The sequence below is a fragment of the Pinus tabuliformis genome, chromosome 5_1 (assembly GCF_031772625.1).
Source record: "Pinus tabuliformis cultivar Carrire ecotype Pingquan chromosome 5_1, CPIR1, whole genome shotgun sequence".
Taxonomy (NCBI): domain Eukaryota; kingdom Viridiplantae; phylum Streptophyta; class Pinopsida; order Pinales; family Pinaceae; genus Pinus; species Pinus tabuliformis.
The window spans coordinates 602,840,072-602,847,252 of record NC_142305.1 but is presented as its reverse complement, the minus strand read 5'-3'; the positions used below and the strand labels follow the sequence as shown (position 1 = coordinate 602,847,252).

Here is a 7,181-nt window from a genome sequence, read left to right as displayed (position 1 = left end):
CCCTAGGAAGAGAGAGAAAATGGCCTGCCCTGCCCTGTTTTTGCATGGGTTTCCTTTGTAAACTGATCTCGGCCTTCCCCAATGATTTTACACAATATCATAGAATCGCACTCCATAAGGTTTTGGAGTGATAGCCCCTCTGTTCCGCTGATTATCAATAATGCAGGATTGCGGGATTGCCCATCACTGATATGCTGTACCGCAACATGGAGGAGAGAGAAGGGGGCGACCCGGCCTTGGTTTTTTCATGTTTTTCCTTTGTAAACAACTTTTCGGCCTCCCTGACAATGTACCGGTATATCATAAATCGGTGATAATGCAAGGTTTTGGAGTGTGCTGGACTACAATGTTGCAGGACTGTGATATCGCGGGACTGTGGGATTGCGGCACTGCGGGATCGCGGGACTACAGGACTATGGTACTGCAGGACCTGTGGGATGTGGGATTGCGGTATTGCGAGACTATGGGACTGTGCTATCATGGGAATACGGGATGTAAGACTGCAGGACTGTGGTATTGCGGGACCTGCAAGATGCGGGATTGTGATATCACAGGAATGAGGTATGTGTGATTGCGCTATCGGGGGACTTGTGGGACTACGATATCACGGGAATGCGGGATGCAATATGGCTGATATTCAGTATTGCAGGAATGTGGGATTTGTTGTGCCTGGGGCCCTCTAATGTGCTCCTCCCTTTCATTTCAAGGCAACAAAATCCTCATCTTCAGACTGCTCTATCTTCTAATCTAGAAGTCCAATTTTGGACTTCCATATACCGTTGGAAAGCTCTTTCTGAGCACTAGGCAATGGAGAGGGTTTGATTAAACTCTGATAGCTTATGTGGCTCAAAACTTAGAATCAAACTTCATTGCTATTTGCCATTTGAAGCAACTGGTGACTGATAAAGCAGTGAGTGACAACAAGGCCGACATTAGATTAAAAAATGTTAAATGTTAAATGTTAAGTTTACATGTTAAATGTTAAACATTACATGTTAAATGCTTACATAAGATCTATCCCATTCTGAGCTATAGAGCCCAATTATGCATTACTCATTATGTTTAAAAGTACAAGTTGCATTTCATATATATCTTCTAATCATTCTTATTTAGTAAATATTTATTATATAACTATTAATATTTTATAAATATTTTTATATATTTATTACATATTTACGTTACACCTTGCAAAATATTAAAATGTGAATTTCTTCTCATGCTAAATTACAACTTGTGATTGATCTATTGTTTTCTCTGAGCAGTCATGTTAATAAGACCTTGTGACACATGTTGAATACAGACAAGGTCTGCATTTATTTAAGTTTTTTTATTTCTATATAATATGCATGTGATTATTATAATTATTTTGTCTAATCTTTTATATTTTAAGTCTCCGTAGGCATGTGACTAATGAGGATATTATAGTAAAGTTTTAAGAATTGAACTCTACTAGAATTTAACATTTTGAGTGGATATTTCATCTATTATCAAAATATCTAAATGAAAGATTTTTTTGAGATCTTATAAAAGAGATTCATTTGGGTGATGGATACAGTATCCACCAGAATGTTGGGAACCCTTCTAATCCCCAACAAAGTTCAATTTTACATTATTGGTGGAAACTCCACCCATCATCAAGGAATATAGAAATGTTTTGTGGATCTTTCAATGATGGGTGGAGTGTCCACTCAAAATATTGGGAATGTTTCTAAACTCTTAACACAGGGTACTTCCAAAAATGTTATTACAATTACAACTAATTGTGGAAATTTACATACTTAAACAATGAGAAAATATAGAACGCTCCATTGGGATTTGTTTGAAGAATTAGAAACAAATTCAAACCACAAACATGTCATAGGCTTGAATTGGACTAGAAGGTCAATATGTTAATGGAAAATCCATGCACAATAGTCCTTAGGGCTACAACAATGAAAGAAAATATAGAGGACAGATATTTTGAAAGATGAATGCTCCTTTCCATAAAGCTTATCGGCTACAAGCTCATGTATCTTTTAATTTCGGTCCTTGGTGAAGAGGAGATTCCATAGTACACAATGCCCTAAAGCCCCATGTTGTGAAGTCATCCAAATCAAATAAACAATTTCATACGAGATATGGTACATAAATTCTCTAGTTTTTGTTAAATAGTCAAATCAATATTATGAACACTTTTAGCATGTTTTGCCTTATTTCAATTAGATATGTAAATATAAACATGATATTTTTAAATGTTAAGACACTATTAATATATAAATATTGGTGCTATAACATTATCATATTATCATAAACATGAGTACCATAACATTATTATAACAATATCTATGAGGTGTAGACAACTTGGTTTGTGTGGGGTTTAGTCTCCATTAGGTTTTAGGTTCATACTTCATGGAGAGAGATTGAGGATGGAAGCCACCTTTGGAGGAGTTAAACTATCCCATGGGGCATCCAAGCTGGACCAATCAATCCTCCTTTGGAAAAATTAAATGATCTTGATGATAGCATCCCACTACTCCACAGATCATTCTTCCATCCCATATTAAAGTTAACCCATCCTAAACTCAACCTAATAAAAAAAATTCTATCATAACATTATAAGCTACCAAATTAAAACTGGCCCATCAGGCTCAACCTAATTGTGAAAAAACATTAACATAACATCATGGACTAACAAGACTAACAAAAAGTTCCTGTACATACAAGTTCATTTACATAAAGTATTATTGCAATATCACACAATATACTTCACCTTCACTTCAAGAAACCCACACAACACTTTGACTCACAAAGCATATGAAAATAGAAGAAAGGTTGAGTGGTAAAAACATAATTCTACTTTTGTCCGAATTGAAGTGAGGGCAGCCCTATGCATTATATGTTTGCCTCATAAACGCTTACTTAAATGTCTTGAGAAAAAATACATATAGAACTTTGAAAGCAAATTATAAGTATTTGATTACATGATAACAAATAACATAATCAATATTTATCCTCTCAGAAATTAAATGAGAAAAATTTTGAGATAGAAATGATTCCTTCCGGCCAGCTCTTAATATCTTTGTTGGTTAATAATTCAACATGAAAAGTGGAAGTACCGGATTGAGATCTTTCACCCAGATAGGTCGACTAAAATGCAAAGCCTGACTGAAATTTATTCATTTACATTGCTCAGAACTGGTCTGCCATCCATTCAGCGCTAAACATACATCCAAGTATTCTCCAATATCACCTAGAGGCTCCTCCAAAAGTAGTAACATTAGGGTATACATATTTGAGAATGAAATTCAGCAGAGACAATGAATGTGTAATTCCTACCATAAGCAAGTTCCAAGAAGTGCAGGGAGCTGCAAAAATTATGAACCTACATTAAATAATATGGTGAAATGTTAAGCAAAGCACAAGAGGATAGAAAAAGTTAGTAAGCTTGAGTGGCATGGATTGGGCTCATTTTGCACCTGAACATGAGCAGCAGAAAATCTGAAAGGCGTCTTCCTCTACTTGTTTACTAAAATGCTAGGCTTTTCATCAATTAGAATTCAAGGCCAGACAAGCAGTAAATATCATTGGAGGGAGCCGAGTAGCCGGAGGCCATTGCATAACCTGTATAGTGACCTGCAAGAAAAATCTGACATTGAAGAAAATTACCTTCCCTGGGGATTCACCAATTGTGCAAATATTGCACTTGGTGTTGCAGTTTTGGAACCATCATCCAGTGTGCTACTACTGTTGTCAATGGTGCTATTATCCGAGGGCTCAGGTAGAGGCATAGGCAAGGGAACATCCACTATGTGATTAGTATTACTCTCCTCTATGTCAGTTGTCATGGCAGCATCCACTATGACAGTTTTCATGGAAGTCTCCTGTTGTTGGAGGATATACTCCAAGTTCCATAGCACGTCTCCCATGGTAGGCCTATCTCTACCCTTATCTGCTAAACACCTTTGAGCTGTCTCACCAAACTTTCTCAAAGATTCAGGGTCAATGGTGCCACTCAGATAAGGATCAATAATTTGACTAAGCATCCCCTTCTTTTGCCAATGGATTGCCCACTCTGCTATATTAACTTGCTGCTTTGGAAGAGAAGGATTAATTGCTGGCCTAGCACAGAGTACCTCCATCATCACAATGCCAAATGAATACACATCAGATTTCTCGGTCAGTTGTTGCATTCTAAAGTATTCAGGATCCAGATATCCAAAGCTACCCTTTACTGCAGTACTCACATGAGTCTGATCCAAAGTAGGCCCAGTCTTTGAAAGTCCAAAATCTGAGACCTTAGCCACAAGGTTATCATCCAGCAAAATGTTTGATGTCTTCACATCTCGATGTATAATTCCCTGTGCTGCACCAGTATGAAGATAATGGAGACCTCTAGCAGCCCCTAACAATATCTGGAGCCTCTTTTTCCATGACAGGATAGGAAGACCTGCCCCGTACAAATGACTTCGTAGAGGCCCATTGCCCATGTATTCATAGACCAGAATCATCTCCGATTGCTCTTCACAATACCCAATCAAAGAAACCAAATGGCGGTGTCGAAGCTTGGATAACATTTGAATTTCTGTCTGAAATTCTGTAAAACCTTGCTGAGAGTTGGAATTACCTCGTTTCACAGCTACTTTAGTTCCATCCTCAAGCTGCCCCTTATAGACTTTTCCAAAACCCCCAACACCCAAGATCAAACTCTCATCAAAATTATTTGTAGCTTCCAGTATCTGAGCAAATGTGAAGAACCGAGCTAGAGACGAGTTAAATGAGGAATAATAGCCCACTATACCACTTCTAGGAGTTGCTATACCACTTCTAGGAGTTCCCATAGAACTGTTCCTGTCGATGGCAAAAGACCTGCCTCCAAAAGACCTGCCTCCATGCAAAGATAAAGGCAACCATGATACAGAATTCTGCGTTGAACCTTTCTTGCTGCGGCAAAACAAACAATAGCCTATTCCCAACAATCCGATTCCAGCAATGCTTCCTGCAATGGACCCAACAATCACAACTGTATTAGTTTTATCGGAACCTCCTGCTCTGGGAGCTAGCCCAACTGCAGAATAATCCCTAAATCGCCGAGCCTTCTGACTCATCTTCATTATCTCCAAACCATTGAGGATGGCATTGGCAGGAAAATTATCCAAATCACTAGGGCCAATTTTGATATAAAGCAGCTCAGCCCCAACAAAAGCACTACCCACTAAATCCTTGTAGTATGGAACTTTCAAACCTGATGTCAAACTAGACAAATCAAAATTCATGAATGCAACCTGGTCGTTTATGTATACATTGAAGTACAGTTGATTCATGGCACTGCTCACAATATCACAGAAATGCATCCTAATGAAGTACATGAATGATGGATCCACGGGGAAAACCCAAGTAACATTAAAATTAGGGTCAGACACCTCGGCATCTCCCATCACTTCGGCTGTGGCATAAACCGAATTGGGTGCAATATTGGGCGAAACCTTGGAATCAGAATACCTGATGGTCTCAGGATCAACCCTGAAACTCTGAGCAGCAGATCTCACAGACAGGTATCTATCATCACTCTCCCATGTTCTCCCCAGCGTATCATTCACAGAATGAATAATGGGTCCACCCATTCTGATCCTGTATGCAGTTTCTAATGCATAATCAGAGATCCCATTAAATTCTTTAAGGGTGTCAACGTCCAAAGCCTTGTCAGAAGTCAATTCATCTGGGGCAGAAACAACCTCGATTGCATTCACAAAAGCAATCGAATTATTCACTGGAGAAAACAACAATGACAACCTACCAGAAGTCACATTGATCAAATACTCCTTGAACAAAAGCGGATTGTTCCCACTGTTGAAGCTGCTATTAAGTAGGACAAATCCATCTGTTTTCACTGAGAAAACCGCATCTCTGAGGTCGAATTTACTGTAAGAAAATGCAAAGAAATACAGTCGAATCCAATGCCTACCTGTGCGTTTAATATCAAAATTATAAGATGATTTCTGAGTGAAAATGCGTACTGTCAAGTACAGTTCAGAGGGAACATTTGCACTGAAATTGGCCTTAGCTGAAATGCTGTGTTCTGCAGATAAAATCGCAGATGATTCCGAATCAGACATGAAAGTCCTTCCATCATCAAGCTTGGTATCCTTGGAGGACCCACAATTAATCAGATACTGGTCCACAGGATCAAATGCTGCAGAACCTGTCACGATCATGAATAGATTGAGCAACAGAAGCGCCAGAGAAGGCATCTTAATTGTCTGTGAATGTGTTCTCCACGCCCTCTGGAGTCATCGGGTGCAAAATCTGCAACCGCCTCTTTGAATCGACTGAATACCTACCTCAACTAGGCGATTTGTTTGACCACTCACGATACTTATCTACACATCCTCGGCCAAATCGAACGAAGTTTTGACACAACCAACGATCTCGTTCGTTGCATATCGTAACAGATTAGATTCCCAATGTTTGCATCGAAAACGACGAAACAATGAAACGAAGTCCATTTTGGGAATAGATAAATCGAAATGTATTTTACTCGACCCTTTCACCGTGGTTAGTCGAACCAAGTCAGAAAGTGGAACTTTCCAGTTGTCCTCCTCTTGGCTAATTTAAGGAGGTTTTACTGGTTTGTTGCAGAGTTGTTGAAATTTAGGGGGTTCCTTAATGGACTTTGCTTTAATTAGGACACACCGAGTTATTTTCCACTTTCTCCACAGGGAAAGGATGTCGGCGTTGGTTCGTTGGTCTTTTTTCGTTGTTGACCATCTCGGTAATTTGTCACTGTTCCATTGTCATTCGTTTCTATTATAGGTTGGCAATTTGTCTAGTGTTCCATTGTTGTTCGTTTGTCTTACAAGCTGGCAATTTGAAGTAATGGTTGGTTAGGTTGTGAGGTGATGTTTGGAAAATGTTATTTATAAAAAAGTTGGGCTAATTTTAATGTTAATGGTGGTATTCTGAATTGGTCAAAGTGGGTATCAGCTTTTCCAATGACATGTTCATGCTTCTATTTACGCACACAACATGCTTCTATTTGTGCTCTTGTGTGTGCATTTATAGTTGTAAAAAAACTAGTGGAGCCGGTGTAAATCTTAAATTAATTTTGTCCAAATAAATTTCTCATTCTTAATATTTTATTTAGAAGATTCTTTCATAGCGTGGTAAGACTTTTATGTGCATTGAATATTTAGAATAGAACAACC

The 7,181-nt window shown here is 38.5% G+C and overlaps 1 pseudogene; it reads right to left on the bottom strand.

The window, feature by feature from the left end:
- Positions 1-3,301: 3,301 nt before the first annotated feature.
- On the bottom strand, positions 3,302-6,330 carry LOC149166339 (receptor-like protein kinase THESEUS 1 pseudogene; annotated as a pseudogene).
- Positions 6,331-7,181: the final 851 nt, after the last annotated feature.